General features: G+C 37.6%; 1 protein-coding gene across 1 annotated transcript in view; it reads left to right on the top strand.

The window, feature by feature from the left end:
- Positions 1–20,575, top strand: part of ZNF804A (zinc finger protein 804A) — a 243,360-nt gene that overhangs the window by 10,981 nt on the left and 211,804 nt on the right. The window lies entirely within an intron of this gene.

Genomic DNA, 20,575 nt, shown 5'->3' with positions numbered 1-20,575 from the left:
AGATTGAAGCATTCAAGTTTTACCTATTAGTTGAAGTCTGCTCATTTACACTTGATGCTGGAAATGACTTTTTGACATGATATTTTAATGTCAATGCTTAGATAAAGAAGACATTTGCTTTACCCTCTGATCTGACTAACTTGGAATTCAGTGGGTTTCAGAGGGAGGAAGGTAATTCTGCAAGCAAAGCCAACTTTTAGAAAGTTGCTGGCAATGAAAGCTTAGAAATACATTTCAGTTCATTGAGACTGCTCAAAGGAGAGTAATATTCTTTTGCCCCTTGGATACTGCTAGAAATTGTAGGCCCATAATTCTAAAGTTTTGCACACTAATTTATTGTTAAATTGATTCCATTGCCTTGTGAATTATAAACTTAAATCATGCCAAGGAGAATTTCTCATCATGTTTGAATCTCAGAATTAAAAAATGTGACTACACAGCAAGAGGGAGAGAAGGAGATTACCATGTGTTTGCGTATATACTGTAAAATCTGAGTAAGTCAAAGTCAGAATTACAAGCAGATGGATCTGTGACGTTTTCAGTACAGTGTCCTTCTGTACTGTACTGAAGAGAGTGCCTCTCTTTAAAGCAATTTAATGTCACCTTACATGTAACTCTGATCCTCTAGTAGGATTTGTAATTAATAAAAGTGTCTCAATGTGGCTTCATTTAACTAAACTTTTACTAAGCTGCTTATAGCAATAATAGATTTATTAAGATGCACACCTTTTATTTTTGCAAATGTTAAGTAATGTTGTTTGGCATTAAAATATCATACAGTAACAGAACTACACACACACCCTTTTGCAGGTGTGCATAATTTTTGTGGGCTTCCAAGGCATGCTTAGGTATTTCTTAACAATTTGGTAGGCATTTTCATGTCATATCTGGTTCATCTTTGGAACAGACTACCCAAACACTTGATTGTGAGACCTTATTCTGATCACTGATACCAGGCAATGTTTTGTTTCCCTAGAAGTAATGGGACGAATGAAATTGAGAAGATTGTTGGAACAATTGTGATCAAAAGAATTATGAATGAGCAATAGCAATAGCAGTTAGACTTATATACCACTTCATAGGGCTTTCAGCCCTCTCTAAGCGGTTTACAGAATCAGCATATTGCCCCCACAGTCTGGGTCCTCATTTCACCCACCTCGGAAGGATGGAAAGCTGAGTCAACCTTGAGCCGGTGAGATTTGAACAGCCAAACTGCAGAACTGCAGTCAGCTGAAGTAGCCTGCAGTGCTGCATTTAATCACTGTGCCACCTCGGCTCTCTGCTATATGCTTAGAGAATTGCCTGTTCTTCTAAACATGTAATGTCTTTATGGATTTCCTGCAAGTCCCACTGTTCAAAGTGGCCCAAACTCAGTGAAGAAGGATAGATGGGATAAGGAGACATTAGGCCTTCTAGATGATTTTGTGGGTTACCCTTGCAGACATGTATTTAATGTGGTTGGGATTTTGGCCCAGTCCTGGAACAGAAACTTCATTGGCCACTCCGGTAGATGATCTTCACTGAGACCTAGAAGGGAAGACTTCTCTCTCTAAAAGAGTTGGTATCCTACATTTGCAGCTCTAGCTTTTGGGAGGAATGGCCAAGGCAAATTTTGGTCGAACAGGTATATCCGTTATGGCTGTATTTAAACTAGGAAGCATTTTTACTGATTCATGCCCTCACGATAATATAATTGAATTAGTGCCCCACTCTATACAGGACTGATTCAGAAAATGCAGTTGCTACAAATATGGTGGTCAGACTGCTAACTGGGGTTGCTATTACAAAATTATGTTCATCCTGAGGTTGTAGCATTAGTTATCAATTCAAATTCCAAGGGCTTTGGCCAGATTCAGGTTAATGTCAGAGTTCCAAATAGCATCCTCAATAAAATAAGAGGCTAGAGATTCCTCAAAGTTCCAATTTATTAGAAGAGTCATCTTGGCACGTCTGGGAAAACCTGAATCTGAAAGCTTCCAGGTTTTCCCCAACCAGTTGAAAGTTTAAGACCCTGCTCCAGCACCCACATGCCCATCAAATGGTCCAATCAGTCACTGTCCAAAAGAAAGTTTCCTCCCAGTGAAGCCCCTCCAGGTGCCAAGGCAAAATGACCTTCTGAGAAGTAATGTTATTTTGACTAAAAAGCTCCCATGCTTTACACAATCCCCCCCTCCCAATTTCAAAACAGTAGAATGGAATATGTGGCAGGCTTGAGGCCCACTGTAAAAGATGGCTTCCAAGCCTGAAAAATGGGTTTGTTATCTATTTAGAACACTGTATGGCATCATGCTAGGGTGTATCAGAGATTGCCTTGCTAAATATGATCCCACCCGTCTGGTTCAAATATTACAATTAGTGCCGAAAGAGTTGTGGACCAAAAGGTAGTCCTTTTCTGTAATACACCTGACCAAAAAAAAATCAAACTCATCTTTATTACAACCAGAGGCCAGCCATGCAAATTGTTTACAAACAAAATTAAAATTCCTACTAGTAATTAATGCACTCTTATTAAAATCACTTTAAATATAGTTCACTAGCATGGCACCAAATTATGGCATTTTATGTAGCTGTTATCTTCTCTCTAATTTTACAAGCAATTACATAAAAAGATGGCCACATTGAGGATAATGTCTTCATCAGTAGCAAATAAAAGTACAAAAGAATAAAACAGATCTTAGTGGCCTTAACGTGTTGACAGAATTGGAGAAACGTACTTTAATTAACTATCTTTCTAGAAATTACTGAATAAAAGTACAGTTTTTAGTTTCTCCCAGTGCACAAGAGTAGAGACACGTGCTGCATATACATATACACACACATATATACATATATACATATATACATATGTATATATATATGTATGTATGTGTGTGTGTGTATGTGTATGTGTTTATATGTGTATATATATATATATGTGTGTGTGCATGTGTGTGTGTATGTATGTATACATATATATGTGTGTACGTGTATATGTATGTATGTATGTATGTATGTATATATATATATATATATATATATATATATATATATATATATATATATATATATATATATATATATATATATATATATATATATATATATATATATTTATTTGTGCTGATAAATAAATAAAGGGAGACTAGTATAGATCTATTTCAAGCTATTTAGCTCTCATCAGCTAGCCATACCCTTACTGGGATTTGAACCTGGGTTGAAATAGATCTATACTAGTCTCCCTTTATTTATTTATCAGCACAAATAAAAAAACACAAATATAACAAAGGCAACAGTAAAAATATTGGGTTTCTGTCGTGATGGACTCTTGTGACGAGCCGAAGGACAGATGATGGAAGCAGTTAGCTTCCTCCCATAATTGGGGCTTACCAGGGGTTGTAAAAATCTTATATATATATATATATATATATATATATATATATATATATATATATATATATATATATATATATATATATATATATATATATATATATATATATATATATATATATATATATATATATATATATATATATATATATATATATATATATATATATATATATATATATATATATATATATATATGGAGGGAGAGAGAGAGAGAGAGAGAGAGAGAGAGATGATAGATAGATAGATAGATAGATAGATAGATAGATAGATAGATAGGGAGGGAGGGAGGGCGGGAGGGCTCTGTGTGTGTGTGTGTGTGTGTGTGTTCCAACACAACTCTGGAATGCCTCTAGCAATTTCAACCAAACTTTGTGCTTAGATGACTTACTCCAGGGTAGTTAACCTTTTTATACCTACCGCCCACTTTTGTATCTCTAGTAGTAAAATTTTCTAACTGCCCATCGGTTCCACAGTAGTGGTGATTTATAAAGTAGGGAAGTCAATTAAATTAAAAAAGGGAAAGTGCTTCAGAATAGGACAAAACCCCTACCACCCACCATGAAAGCTGGAACGCCCACAAGTGGGCAGTAGGGACCAGGTTGACTACCACTGACTTACTCCCTGGAAAAAATATAAAGGTGGGGGGAGACATCCCTAACACCTCTCAGGGTGTGTATTCTGTTAAGATTCAGCCTGTTGTGCCTTTGAATGGCTTCTACTATATCCTCAAACTTGGAAGCCTAGTGGATACATTTGGAATGTTTCACAATACACTATATTGTGAACACTCTCACATTCACAAAATGACTTATATTGAAATGTAACCAATTACAAAATGCCAATTTTTCAGAATGCTTTTTGCTGTCTTTCAAGTCCCCCACATACAAGCAAAACATCCCCAATTATTCATGTTTATACTTTTTCTGAAGCAGTGGGAAACATTTTCAAACCAAACAAACCCCGTTTTCACTTTCTGAGTTAAAGTTTGGGGACTAGGGGATTTTTTTTTTTAATCAACAAGATGTTTTGCAACAGTCTAGCTTCCAGTTTTCATAATTAGAAGAATTTATTTAAAAATTGAACAAGTCAGATATGGCAGAAAATGTATTGAAACCCAGGGCTTTTGCTTTAGCCAGAGTCCCCAACCCCTTGGACTGTGGATCAGAACCAGTCCTCAGCATGCCAGAAAGCAAGTGAAGCCCGATCTGTGGGATTCAGGCGGCACATGAAACCACACCACTTCCACAGCGTGGGAAAACATCTCTCCAGGAAACTGGTCCCTGGTGCCCAAAAGATTGAGGGCCACTGCTATAAGCAATATAAAGAAAAGGAAGTGCACCAGACCATAGAGATAAAAGAAAAGAAGATAATTGTACACAAATATCTTTGCAAAATCTCTACCTAGACCTGTTGTTTTTTTTTCCTTCAGGGGAACTATTACAACAGAAACTACATTCAAAGCATGCATAACTGTCCTCAAAAGGTGTTATTCAGTGGTGGGTTCCTACTGGTTTGGATCGGTTGGGCCAAACCAGTAGTGGTTTGGCCATCACTGAAACCGGCAGCGACGCAGGCCTGCCATGCCCCTGAACCGATTCCACGTGCAGCGCCCATGGAGCTGCCATCTTGTTTTTCAGCTTTGTGCATGCGCAAAAGAATGTAAATTGTACTGTGCATGCGCATGCAGCGCGCATCAAGCACACCCACGAGTGAATTGGCAGTAGTGCCTGCCGGAACCCACCCCTGGTTCTATTGTAAGGATTCCCTAAGGAAGAAGTTAAGCAGGAATTTGCTGAAATTTACATTTTGCAATGAAGTATACATGCACCACTTTCCTTTTTACCATCAGGAAGACAATAATAAGGAAACCCCTCTATGATGCATAGGTAAGTGACATACAGTCCCTGTTTACAGATTTTATTTGGCAAGCATGATATCAGGCAGTTCTCTGAGGTTTCAGTACTTCAACACACTGCTTAGTGTTCTGCAAATGTAACACAGGACATTTTCTCCTGTTCCATATGCATAACCATCATAATGCCTGTGCTGATCACCAAGTCTTATCTCTTTGCAATTATGCACATGCACCATGTGAATGGCTAAAGAGACACAGTACTGTGCTCTGTCTTTGGAAAATGTGTTTCATCTGTACTGATTTATCCCAGAAGAACCATTGTTCTGAATGGGGGAATCAATTTCTACCAGTTAACAGCTACTTATTTTCTACTTTTCTACCTTACACACATATTACACTTCTATCAATGCACATTTCTAATTGCATTCATTTAGCCCAGAAACCTTGTTGCAAAATTATAATAATAGCACAAACCAAGCCAAGTTGAAGAAGTAACAGTTACACAATTTGAAGAACCCATCCATTTTGATACAGCAGCACCAACTAGTCAGCTAAAGAAGATTGTCTGAATTCCTTTTTTGCTTTTACTCATTGTCATATATTTTTCCCTGTCCAAAGTTATCTCTATTTCCTGTTAGCAAATAAAATATTCTGCTGCTGAGTCAACATGACTTGTTCTTTTGTCCTATAGCAAATCAAGGTAAAAATAAAAACAAAAAGTCCTTGATGTACTTATTAAATGGGCTCAGTTCAGATCTTTATAATTTGGATTTTTAAGGATGTTAATGTTAAGGAGAGATCTTTGGCATTTCGAAAGTTGACAATTTTATTTATTTTATTTATTTATAAATAAATAGTTGCATTTAATGAAGGAGCAGACCCAGTTCTGTGTAGTGGTTAAGGCACCAGGCTAGAAACCTGTGATTTCTAACTCTACCTTGGGCAGAAAGCCATCTGGGTGATCTTGGGCTAATTATTTTCTCTCAGCCTTATAAAGGAAGCACTGGCAAACTTCTTCTAAAAAAATCCCCTTGCTTAAAAAAAAAACCTGCAGTATTTAAGCATTAATCCATTTAAGAGCCCCAAATCACAGCCAAGAAAACAAACAAATGGATCATCGAACAACTCAATGCAGAGTTCTTACTTGAGGCATTAGGGATCAACCTCAAATTATCCCACTGCAGACATACCACATAAAGATCTAGCTCTCTGAAAAAGGTTCTGATGCTGGGAAAAGTGAAAGGAAAGAGAACACAAGGATGACCAGAAGCAAGATGGACAGACTCAGTTACAGTTACAGGGGTGATGAGTGCATTGTTGGAAGATTAGGTTAGGGATAGATCATCATGGAGAAAATCAACCTATGTGGTCACTAACAGTATAAGAGAGTTGGAAGGGACCTTTGAAGTCTTCTATTTCAACCCACTGCTCAAGCAGGAGATCCTATATTATTTCACATAAATGGCCATCCAATATCTTCTTAAAAGCCTCCAGTGATGGAGCACTCGCAACTTCCACTGTCTCACTGTCAAGAAATTTCTCCTTAGTTCTAGGTTGTTTTTGTCTTTGATTAGTTTCCATCCATTGGTTCTTGTCTTGCCTTCTGGTGCCTTGGAGAATAGTTTGACTCCCTCTTCTTTGTGGAAACCCCTGAGATATTGGAACACTGCTATCATGTCTCCCCTAGTCCTTCTTTTCAATATCCAGTTCCTGCAACCATTCGTCATATGTTTTACCCTCCAGTCAAAAGTAACTTGACAACACACAATCAATTTTCTCAGGAACCCAAAATGGCTTACATATTTCTCCCAATTCCATATTCCTCTCCTCACCCCACTATCCCTCCCCAAAAATATGCTGAGAGAGAGTGGACAGTCCAAAGTTCTCCCTGGAACTTTTGAAAGTAGGCTTAAACCTGGGTCTCCCTGATCTCAGTCTAATACATTAAGCACACTGCTCTAATTTCAATATGAAAAGAGATTGCTTATTCACTCTCCTTATAGTTTATTTACAATAAATTTAAAGATGCCTGGCATTTCTTATCTGTTTATAAAATCTTCATATCAGAGTACACCTTTTCATTTATTTGAGCCCCAGAAACACTCGGAGTTTCACACTGAGAATAATCTGAATTCCATATTGCTCAATCCTGACTCAATTAGGGAAAGATGCATAGTACATAATTTCTCTTGTGCATACATTCAATTTTTTAACATAATCTTATTTTAAAATCTTTATTTTGTTTATTATGTAGTGATATTGCTCTCGGCTCTTCATACTTGTAAGGCTCACAATCAACTCGTTACCTTCTTGGTTCTTTGGTCGAGCTGTGTTTTTATTTGGTTTTTACAATGTTGAGATTTATAAATATCTTCTGAAAATTGCCATCTGTCGCTCTGCCTGTTGTCAGCCCATCTTTTCTGTAACATCTTGTCAAATTTGTCTATATTCCTTGACCACCATTCAAATAGTGTTGGATATGCAAATATAGTTGCACAAGTAGTGGAAACATTGCTACAAATACGAACTGTGCGGATAGCACAAAATATTAATGCTCTTGAAGCCAACTTTCAGGAGTCAATTAAAAACAGGAAAGATATTTTAGGATATACATGTTGGGAATCCCTTATGCTTCAAATAAGCTGTATATTAAGAAGGCAAATATCTTCAATAGGGAAAAAAATTCAATTCAATTTAAGTGCTTTGCAAGTAACTGATAGTGTCGATGAATTGGATCTAAATGAGTACTATAATGTAATTGAAATCCTGACTTTGATTAGTATGACAGAGAAAAACTGCACTGTAAACAAAAGCTAAGATTGAGAAAAGATATAAATATATTCCAAGTGTACGTTCATTTCTTTTGTTTCAAAACACTTTAGAAGCTCCTGTACAATTTAGTTGTGTTTTTATGTCTACATATACAAAATATAAAAGGGATGTGGTGGCTCAGTGGCTAAGACACTGCACTTGTTGATCAGAAAGGTCGGCAGTTCACCGGTTCGAATCTCTAGTGCCGCGGAATGGAGTGAGTTCCCATTACTTGCCCCAGCTTCTGCCAACCTAGCAGTTTGAAAGCATGTAAAAGTTTAAGTAGAAAAACAGGAACCACTTTTGGTGGGAAGGTAACAGCGTTCTGTGCATCTTTGGCATATAGTCATGCTGGCCACATGACCACGGAGACGTCTTCAGACAGCCCTGGCTTTTTAGCTTTAGCAATAGCAATAGCAGTTAGACTTATATACCGCTTCATAGGGCTTTCAGCCCTCTCTAAGCAGTTTACAGAGTCAGCATATCGCCCCCACAGTCTGGGTCCTCATTTCACCCACCTCGGAAGGATGGACGGCTGAGTCAACCCTGAGCCAGTGAGATTTGAACAGCCGAACTGCAGATAACAGTCAGCTGAAGTGGCTGCAGTACAGCACTCTAACCACTGCGCCACCTTGGCTTTGAAACAGAGATGAGCACCGCCCCCTAGAGTTGGGAACAACTAGCACATACTATGTGTGAGGGAACCCTTACCCTTACCTTATATAAAATATGCACATTGTCTTTGAATATATTTTTGTAGATATTCTTCATATTTATCATTCTTCATATTTATCATTCTTGGCCAAAAAGAAACATCTTCTGATCATTCCCATGCATGTATGGGCATATCTGTCTTTCTGTACTCATGTATGTATGTATTTTTGTATATAGTGATTTGATTTAAATTATGCATTATTTCTTATTCAAAAAGATATTTAAGGCAATATAATAATGACTTAATATTGGTAATGCAATTAGGTTATGCTATTATCACTACCCAATACTTCTAAGCTCTCTGGTTTCTAAAGGCACTTCTTTGTTTAGCTATTGAAATATTTATCAGGCTCCTTATAGCAGTGGAACTCAGGATGGATGTACACAATAAAAAGGAATTGCAAACCATAATAAAACATTGAAAGCACAACACCACCAAAACCATGGACTCTACAATCCTATATAAATAAAAGATGAATCAAAATGGAGACCATTTATCCCAGGCCTTTTCAGAGGACAATCAATACGCTTTTCTTCCTTTCTGTTCCCCTTTCCCATAGTCATTCCTTTGTCTCATGCTTTTTCTATGTTTTTCTAATGTTGTCCTTTGATTTTATAACATTTTAACCATTGTAAACTGCCCAAGAATCAGGCAGCATATAAATGTAATAAATTATTCTTATACACAACAATATGGAATCACAAAAGAAGGTCTTTAGCTGGTACATTGAGTGTGTATTCTTGAAGTCCTTAGGAGTATGTATATTAGTGTGATTAATGACATAACATCCCAGTCAAGCAACTTTTGTGTTGCTCTCATGTACTGAATGAATGTAATTATTCTAATTTTAATTCAAAACTGCAAAGCAGCTATTAGATGCTGTGAAATCTGTGACCAACCCATGGTATTATGGACAGCATTACGATGAATTATTCAAGGGCCTATATTGTCAGCAACTTTATTACAGATAGGAGCAAAGGCTACAATCTTCAGGTTCATGAGTTTGTTTTTCAGTGATTACAGCAGTGTGAGCATTTTCATCATAGCTAACCCAGATGTTTTGCTTATTTCAAGCAAAAATGTGATTGCATTGCATTTTCCAGTCTGTGCCCTCTGCTCGGTTTTGTTTTTCAAAATCCTCCTTCACTAAAACTAAGTAGAATAGTTGAGGTTTAATAATGGGGAAAATCTGTCATCTCTTTGACAGTAGTATGGCTTGCAATAATTCAGTGAGGTTAAAAACTCCATCCAAAATTTAATTACCCTGCTCAGTTTGGTTGTAAAAACTAACTGCTGTTAGTTGAAATAGCTGTATAAAATCTAGTCAGTCATTAAAAGGACGGGGTTTTAATGAAAATAATGGTTAAAGTCAAAGTACCTTTTTCAAAATTTTGCTAAAATAACGTGGAATGAACATGTTTGCACCAGCAATGTATTGCCTCACCCAGCCTTTACTATAGTGTCTGCATTACTGATTTATTACTTGAGTAATGGTTGGATGATGGTATAATTAATTCTCATGGAAATCTTCAATAAATCAATGTAATGTTTTGTGTACCTATAGATTGTGATGTGACAATTCAAGCCTACATTGTAGTCCAAAGAGATACACTAAATGAGTGTTGGTGGTAATACAAAGAACACTGTTAAGTCAAATTAAGATCACTATAGATATAGTGAACTGTTTTGTAAAAGGATAGATTCATCATCATCATCATCATCATCATCATCATCATCATCATCATCATCATCATCATCATCATCGTTTTAGCCATTACCTATCCGCTGCAGGATGAAGGCCTCTTACACATGTTTCCAGCCAATACGGTCCTGAGCTTTCTTTTGCCAATTGGGCCCAAAACACTTGCTGATGTCATCAATCTATCTTATTTTTGGTCTCTTTCATGGATGCTTTTTATCAAGTGGGATCCATTCTATGACTACCTTGGTCCACCTGCCATCAGTTCTTCTTGCTATGTGACAACCTATTTCCATTTCAATTCTTTTACTTTCTTGGTGATATTGTACACTTTCGTTCATTCTCTGATACATTATTGTCTACTATATCATAAGATTTTTATCTTACACAGTAGCTTTACAGAAGTCAGCTGTAGACGGAAAAAACAACAACCAAGGAACAAAAAACCCCAGAATTTCAAGAATTATGTGCTTCATAAAAGCCTGTTGAGTTTATTTTGAGACGGTCAAAACTGCTAGTCTCTACTGAATATCCTAAATGTAATGAAAAGAGAAGATAGGCTTTTAAGGCGCCATCATCAATATGTGCTGAATAGAGGTGAAAGGACAAAACTTATGGAAAAAAATTTGCAATAGGCATATAAGAGGAGTGGTGAGAGGCTGCTAAGGAGAAGAAATAAGTGAGTTTTTATATTCTGCTTTTGGAGTATGTTTTCCTATTCAAAGGGATGTCTGGACATCTTTTTAAAAATTTTCTGAACCTTGAAAAAGTAGAGTTTGCGGTTGTCCACAAATGTGTGTGTGTGTGTGTGTGTGTGTGTGTGTGTGTGTGTGTGTGATTCTCAGCAGAAACAGAAGTTCTGAAAATGCTCCAAACACTCCTCAAGTGTAAATCTACCTAAAGAAATGCTGATTGCTTGAATGGGATAACTTATTCTAGAAATAGATGTTAAAGTCTTGTTGGTTTTTCTTCACTCTATGCATACCTAACAAGCAGTAAGAACTGAGTTTGATGGATTTAGTTACCTCCTTTAAGAGACTTATGCTGTTTTTCGATGTACTGACATCATTAACCAGAAGTCATCTAAATTTGAGTATTCTGAAAGACCATCAAGTTGAAAATTATTTAACCAATAGGGGAAGGGTTGATAGAGGAAGAGAGACCAGCTTATGGGATTCATGATTCAAGGTATTCGCTTTGCATACTGTGTCCCTTGACTTAGAGGCATAATATGCTGCACTGCTCAGGAACCAAATAGTCTTGGGATAGCATCATTGTCAGCAGTAAGGGAGTGATTTACCTTGTGTGCATACTACTGCAATGAATCTTCCATATAGCATTCTACCTTGAAGAGTGAAATAGTGGCATACAGAAAAGTATTTTCTATACCACCCAAGCGACAAACAATACTCTGGTTTATAGAATTGCATATATAATTGATATTAATTGCTTTTAAGGTCTCCTGCATTTTGAAATGAGCTAAAAAAACACAACCCTATATATTCATAGGAAGTCACGTTCTTTGCACCCATTGAGATTCATTGCGCAATGAGGCTTCTGTGAGAGAATCAAGAGGGATGGCAGGTTGTGGTATGGATTTTATCCAGAATATCTGTAGGTTTTAATGGATAAGTTGGAAAGAACTAGGATTGTCTCTGTATAATGGAGTTTGGTGGGTTTTTTTTACATCATCCTGTTGCATTGTATTGTATTTAGAGGTGTTTTGTGCATATACATGCATGTATGTATGTATGTATTTATGTATCCAAACTGAGATCCAGACATGCTTTGATTCATTCTGCTCTATGTATAGAAAAGAGCCAAGGTGGCCTGGTGGTTATAGTGCAATACTGCAAGCTACTTCAGCTGACTGCTAGGTGCAGTTCAGCAGTTCAAATCTCACCAGCTCAAGGTTGACTCCTCCTTCCATCCTTCCAAGGTGGGTAAAATGAGAACCCAGATTGTTGGGGGCAATATGCTGGTTCTGTAAACTGCTTAGAGAAGGCTGTAAAAGCACTATGAAGCAGTATATAAGTGCTATTGCTATGTGGAATCACAATGGTTTTCCCTCATTGATTCTGTCAGACGTCAGCTGGGAAGTGCACAAATGATCACATGACCACAGGACAACACAACAATTAACAATGTCTGAATTTTAGATCATGTCATCTTGCGGATACTGAGATGGTTGTAAGTGTGAGGAGAGATCGTAAATGACTTTTTTTCAGCACCATTGTAATTTTGCATGGTTACTAAAAAAAAAAGGTTGTTAGTTAAGCACTACCCATAGTCTTTTATGGAACACAATCTATCATAGCTAGGAGTGTTGAAGGTCTCATTCCTGAACCAATTCTAGGCTGCATCGATCTTTCAAAATAACTATGCAGCCAATTCATTAACCAGATAGTTGGGCAAACTTTTAATTAGGATACCGTGTGGATATATGCATTATTCAAAATAACTAGCATATCTTGGAATATTACAACAGTAAAAAAAGAGATAAATCATTCAGAATGAATGACAGTAGATTAATATTCATGTTGTTCTACGGACTGTTACAATGATTAATTCCCATGGAATTATAAGAGTGCAAAGCCACTCTTTGCAGCCTCAGATGGCAATTACAAATGCCACAGGACATCATAGAACAATGCAGAACAAAGCAAAGATAATTCTTTACTTCGGACTTAGATAAGGGGGGGGACGGGTAGCATTAAGTTGCAAAGCAAGTTTAAGGCTATACGTTGCTTATTCCTCCTTTAAAGCATAGTCCATGTCTTCAGCCTCAGGAAATTATCTGAGACAGATGCTGCTGCTAGTTGAGAGAGAGAACCTTTCTTACCACCAGTAATAATTTGCATAAAAATCATAAAATTATGAATAAGCAGAAAATTAAATGTAAATCTTACTCCTAAAATCCCCCCCATTCCTAAAGAGCAGAAGAAAATTCTCTCGCTTCTTAAGAATTGTACCACTGTCCTCAAAATATTGTTTCCAAAGAGACCCAAAGTTTATATTTCCAAACCTGAAAACAGATACTAAATTATCCTGCTTGACCCTCCGCTACTAAGAAATAACATTTGACTGTATCCTCCAACTGAAACACATTTTAATGCATTTTCTAAAGCTATCATATTTGTTAAAATCTGCTAGTTGCATTTTTTCTTTCAGTTGGATTGTATACATAGTTTTTAATTAGGCAATCAATCAATCAGATTTTAAAGCCAATTAAGGACTCTGCCAGCAAATCTTTTACTTGATATTTGGGACAGCATGGAAGTTTCTAAATTTGAAAATGAGTGCAATTGAGCTAACAAATAAAACAGATAAAGCTTTCTCAATGGTGGTGCTTCTTCATTTATAAAATTCTATTCCCGGTAATACCCACTAAATCTCATCATTATTTAAAATCTTAAATAAATGAGTCACATGATTGCCATTTGCATACTTCACAGCTGGCGTCCAATAAGCAGAGTCAATGAGGAAGTTTGCAGTAAGATCACAAGTCGCTGTCACATGATGTCTCACTTAATGACTATGGCACTTAACGATGGAGTTGCTGGCCCCAACTGTGATAATTAAGCAAAAGCTACCCGTATATAGTAATAGGTCATGCGTGGAATTCACATTCTATCTTTCTGCTTATGCACTATAGGTTGTGAGAGAGTGATCTTTGGACTTAATATCATGTCTAGTTCATTTCCACAGCTTCTAAATTTATTCTACACTAATTGCAAGATCAACTACAGCAGAGAAAACATGAGCATAGGTGAAAACTAAAGAGCAACTTCTTCTGTGTGCAAACAGAATAAGTCAGGAAAGCCTGAGAACTGCATAGTGATAAGCGGCCACGGAACAGATTTCTTATCACTGTACATACTTGGGTCATAAACTGCTTAGCTTATTATCAGTAGCACACAGTGGTATGCAGGGTCTATACCAAAATATATATATATCCCAACTTCTTTTCTGCCTGCATGCTCATTTCAAATAAACAGAATGGTGAGGGTGTAATATTAAAGGTAAAGATAATAATCTAATAATGTGGCAATGGGGCCCTGTGGTTCTTCAGATGTGGCCAAACAGTGACGTCCAGCATTTGTTAAAAGGTAACGGTTCCGCTCTCACATATGTGCTAGTCATTCCTGACTCTATGGGGCTCATCTCCATTTCAAAGCCAAAGAGCCAGCGCTATCCAAAGATGTCTCCCTGGTCATGTGGCTGGCATGACTAAAGGCTGAAGGGGCACAGACTGCTGTTTCCTTCCCACCAAAGGTGGTTCCTATTTTTCTACTTGCATTTTTTACATGCTTTCGAACTGCTAGGTTAGCAGAAGCTGGGACAAGTAACGGGAGCTCACTCCGTTACGTAGCACTAGATATTCGAACCGTCAAACTGCCAAACTTTCTGATTGACAAGCTCAGCATCTTAGCCACTGAGCCTAATATTACACTGATATATTACTATAAATGTAATATTAGTATATTATTTAGTATATAATTAGTATATTACTATAATATATAATATTAGCCACTGAGCCTAATATTGCACTAACAAAAAATGTTGAAATATATTGTACAGTGATACTTAAAAGTTTGTGTACCCTTTAGAATTTTCAATATTTCTGCATACATATGACCTAAAATGTGACACAAATCCTACAATTAGATAGATAAAAGAGAACCCAATTAAACAAAAAAGTCAAAATCATTATACTTGGGTTATAACTCCTGGTGGCAAAATTTCCCTGTGTGAGTCAACTTGGATGCCACCTTTTATCTGGATGGGTAAAACCTTTGAGATTCTGTCATCTTTGACCCCCCCCCCCATATCCATCTGCATTGGATAGACAGAGTATATTTTCTCCTCCAAATAAGTAGCCTTCAGCAATGTAAACACTGTCCATTCCAGTTCTGTATTCCCAGCCTACATTGTTCTTAATTGCTTCCATTTTTTCTAGTTCTGTTTCCCAGAGTTTAAAACTCTACCTCTGCCAGCACAGCATCTGTGACCCTTTCTATTCTTTCTCCTACTGAAATACTTCCTAGAAAAAAAAACACTAAATTATGCAATGCTCCCAGCTGCTGCTGCTTCTTATCAACAAAACTAGCACAAAAGTTTCTCTGGGTTTCTGCAAGGATATGTGAACTGCTAGGAGCAAGCTCTGGGTTGAATCCTGAATGTTAAAAGCTACAGAAATTATAGCAACTGGATTACTTTCACTGTGGAACCCATTTTATCATTCTGTTTATTGGGAATATATTATTCAGTCTATTCCTAATGACTTTTTTTGTGAATCGGAGAGCAGACTGCTCTATTTAAAAAGTAACTGAGGAACAGGCAAGCAGTTGTTCTCCCATGCTATCAGTTGAATCTTTGTTGGGATCTGAACAGACCATTTGGTAAAGGTAAAGGTTCCCTTCATGTATATGTGCTAGTCCTTCCCGACTCTACATTTAAGACTATAGTAGAAGTCTAGACCCTAGTAGGAACTGCTAGGTTGGTAGAAGCTGGGACAAGTAATAGGAGCTCACTCTGTTATATGGAGCTAGAGATTCGAACCACCAACCTTCTGATCAACAAGCTCAGCATCTTAGCCACTGAGCCACCGTGCCCCATCCCCAAGCATATCATTACAAGATCACATAGTAACATTAGCAGAATGGATGAACCATTGGGGGGGGAGGATGTTCCACAATAGGAAGAGATATGGGAGACAACCACACACAACTGCAATACTGCTCTGTGCTTTTAATAATTCTTGCAGTTAATAAGAAATACAGTTAGCTCATCAGTAAGATCCCACTTGGAACATTGCACCATTTTGATCACCTTGATACAAAAAAGGTGTTGGAACTCTAGAAAGAGTGCAGAGAAGACAACGAAGATGATTAAGGGGCTGGAGGCTAAAACATACGAACAGTTAAAACCCATTAGTTTTATTGATTATAAAATCCCCGTGTATGTGATTTTTGTTCTTGTTTTAAAGTAGGAAGCACAGGAAGCTGCAGAGGAATAGAAAAATGTGTAAGTGGGAGAGGAATCATGAGACACACTATAACAATACACCAGTCTCTAAAACATATTGAGAATAAAGTAGAAAAACAGCTTCTTTCATAGAAGAAGTAACTGAAGACAGATTTTGTCATGCCCCTGGATTTAGTTTTATCTTTGAAGTTGCACATGGGAATAGTCAATTCCTCAAGGATTCTTCTTTCATGAATATGGAGACACTTCAAGTGCCTTATAATCAAATTATAATTCACTGCCTTGATGACACCAAGCAGTTAAATAAACAAATAATAGCAATAGCAATAGCAATAGCAGTGGACTTATATACCGCTTCATAGGCCTTTCAGGCCTCTCTAAGCGGTTTACAGAGAGTCAGCATATTGCCCCCAACAATCTGGGTCCTCATTTTACCCACCTCGGAAGGATGGAAGGCTGAGTCAACCCTGAGCCGGTGAGATTTGAACCGCTGACCTGCTGATCTAGCAGTAGCCTGCAGTGCTGCATTTAACCACTGTGCCACCTTGGCTCTATAAATGCCTAAGAAGAGTACTTGGATATGTAGCATCTGCACTGAACATAAGAAAATATCACCTACTCATTTTGCTAATTAGAGATCCGTAACAAGCCATACAATGAGGAGATTTGGTAGAATGGTTAGCAACCATTTGCTTTGCTGAAAAACTGCTCAGATTTTGTAAGCTGTTTGTTCCGTAGCCTTATTTACTTTTTTAACATCTACATGAAGTCAGCATTGTGCATCAGCATTGTCAGTATGCTGATGATACTGATTTGTATATCTCCTACTCTAGCCTCTATGTTAGGCTGTCAAAGCCCTTTCCCAATACAGGGAGGCTGTAGGAATCTGAACACTAGGCTTTGACTCATGCCTTTCAAGACCAAGGCTGTGACTTCCTGGATCTGGGGACTGGAGATTTTCCATCTTTTGTTCTTGACAGGGGTTCATTTCCCTGCACAGATGTATTGGAATTGCAAGACCAATTGAGGAGTCTTCCTGGATGCTTAGCTTCTGCTTGAAGAGAAGATGGTAGCTGTGGTCAGGAAATCCTTTGCACAATTTATTTGCACAACAGTAATTATGCCTGTTTCCTGAATCATAAGACTGTGTTCTTCTCACTCACATACTTGCCTACAGGTTGGACTTTTGCAATGTGCTCTGTACAGGATATACTGTATAGGAAAACCATCAAGAAACTACAGTTGGTCTAGAATGCAGAGAAGAAGGCAACATCCTGATTTACCGAATTGCACTGGTAAATGTGGTGGCTCAGTGGCTAAGATGATCAGAAAGGTCGAATCCCTATTGCTGCATAATGAAGTGAGCCCCCTTTACTTGTCCCAGCTTCTGCCTACCTAGCAGTTCGAAAGCATGTAAAAATGCAAATAGAAAAATAGGAAAGGTAACAGCGTTTCATGCGACTTCGTCATTTAGTCATGTCAGCCAAATGACCACGGAGACGTCTTCGGACAGCACTGGCTCTTCGGCTTTGAAATGAAGATGAGCACTGCCCCCTAGAGTCAGGAACAACTAGCACATATGTGAGAGGGGAACTTTTACCTTACTGGATTCTTATCGGCTTTTCAATGCTGTTCATTACCTCTAAAGCCATTCATGTGATAATGGGTTATTTGCAGGACTCTCTTTCTCTCCCCCCCCCCCTCTCTCTCATAGTTTTGATCAACCCCACATTCTCTTTGTGTCCCTTCTTTGAATGTCTCTGATGGAAGTTCGGATGTGCACCTTTTTGGTTGCAGCCCCTGCCCTCTGAGAATATCCTCTACTTTCCTGGCATATAGATGGCACTGGCCTTGTTTACCTTTAGAAAGACATGAAAAGATGGCTCTTTCCTTGGCTGCTGGGACTGGAATGATTGGAATCCTTTCTGGAGGAGAATAGAAATAGTGAACTCTGCTTACCTATTCAGGGTTATTGTATGGAATTTTAATTGGAGTGGTACATGTTGTGTTTTCCATTATTTATTTATTTAGCTACTGATTTATAGTGTTATATGATTAGCCATATAAATGGTTTAGATAAATAAATAAAAATGTTCAACTGTCACAGCAAACTATCAAAGTAAATGTTTATTAGGTTCAGTATCTTGAAGAACTATAGATAGATAACTGGGTGACTCTCTTGGTTTGGCAGACATCAATACTTCTAGGACTATGAAGACAAAATGTACCTGTCAAGGTTCCGACTCATGAACCCAACCGGTCAAAGTCACAGTCAAGACAATCCGCTCTCTTAATGCAAAACTTTATTGAGTACATGCTTTTGGCACAAATGAAGCAAAACCAGATCTAATTGTTTCCCACGCAACCCATATAGTTAAAGTTCAGGTTCTCCATCCTCCCAATTAGACTAGGTCACATTATCCAATGGAAACTCCTGGTGCTGTTGTGAGAAAGTCTTTTCACTCTGGTAAACACCTGCTGAAATGTCTTTGCTCCCCATGGCTGGCATCTTGATGTCTGGACCTAACTTCTCCCCATACTTCATTGGCAAGCTGAGAAGCATTGGTTGCAACAGCAAAAAGCGCCCTTTGAAGCTTGACAGTATCATTCTCCCTTTAGAGGGAACATTAGTCATGAAAACTTCATTATTCTTACCTAAGGTATGATTAGGCTACCCTTTAGAAAGCAATATGTTCAAATAGTCTGTGCAAAGTTATTGATGCAGCTCAATTTCTCCTGAAGAAGAGGCAGTGACTGGCATCCATGAGAGTTAGTAAAATCTCAACAAAATCTGCAATTTAAGATTAAAACTAGAATTCATTTTCCTAGAGAATTCCTATATCCTACAATATTAAACCCTTTCCAGCCAAGATAAATTGCATATGGAGATGTGCCAAGGTTGATGTGGAATTAAAAATTAAACTTATATTAATTTCCATTTCATTTTTTATTTTTATTGCTTTTAAAATTATTTTAATTGCTTTAAAATTATGACAGAAAGACAAAACACAAAGATAAATGTATATGCTTTATCAATGAAAAAAGCATATAGAAAGTGTTTCTTGTAAAAGGAAAAAAAAACAACAAATTAAAAAAAAAGATATATCATTTCTGCTGTAAGAATTTTATATAAAGGTATCAAATGCAATGATATTCAATCACATATGTATTTCTATTTCCTTTATCTATCTGACTAGTGCACTAGATGGGGGGAAAAGTAAATAGAAAGCATATTTAATAATATTGCCTAACATTACTTAAAGGGGACATGGTGGCTCACTGGCTAAGATGCTGAGCTTGTTGATCAGAAGGTCGGCAGTTCAGTGGTTTGAATCCCTAGTGCCTTGTAATGGAGTGAGCTCCCATTACTTTTCCCAGCTTCTGCCAACCTAGCAGTTCGAAAGCATGTAAAATTGCAAGTAGAAAAATAGGGACCACCATTGGTGGGAAGGTAGCAGCATTCCGTGTGCCTTTGGCATTTAGTCATGCCAGCCACATGGAGATGTCTTCAGACAGTATTGGATCTTCAGCTTTGAAACAGAGATGAGCACGCCCCCTAGAGTCAGGAATGACTAGCACGTATGTGCAAGGGGAACCTTTACCTTAACATTACCTAATATTTGAAGAGAAGGCAATTTCCAGATATTAAGGTTTCTATCCTGGTCCAGATGCAGGTGCTGGTCTTGACTACATAAATTAATTGAATGGGTGCTTTGAAAAGCATCTCAGGGAGAGTGAAACACCTTTAAATGCACCATTAAGGCAGCCACAGATTGCCAGGAAATTTAAGGTGCTGTTCATGAACACACTGTATACTAACTTGGAAGCTTTTCTTTAAAGAAAATGACTACTTTTATAATTCACACTTTCCATGAAAGATGTCCTTCAAATACTACTCACAGCTCTACTATTCTGAAAACTATAGATAAAGCAAAACAAGCTGCACTAGTCAGAAGAAGAGGAAGAAAACTAATTTGCAGTCAGGAAATTCCTTTGTCAAGGAATGTCTAAAGTTATGGTAAATGTTTTTAAAACCATGGGATATGCACTTCAGGGTATTTGATGGAGGCTTTTAGGCTTTTAACTCTGCTCTCTTTCGGTCTCCATCCCCACTAAAGCCACTCTTTTATAAAGC

This window comes from Thamnophis sirtalis, unplaced genomic scaffold (genome assembly GCF_051295495.1).
Source record: "Thamnophis sirtalis isolate CommonGarterSnake01/CBP01778 unplaced genomic scaffold, rThaSir2_p1.2 scaffold_1, whole genome shotgun sequence".
Taxonomy (NCBI): domain Eukaryota; kingdom Metazoa; phylum Chordata; class Lepidosauria; order Squamata; family Natricidae; genus Thamnophis; species Thamnophis sirtalis.
This window is presented reverse-complemented; position numbering and strand designations above follow the sequence as displayed.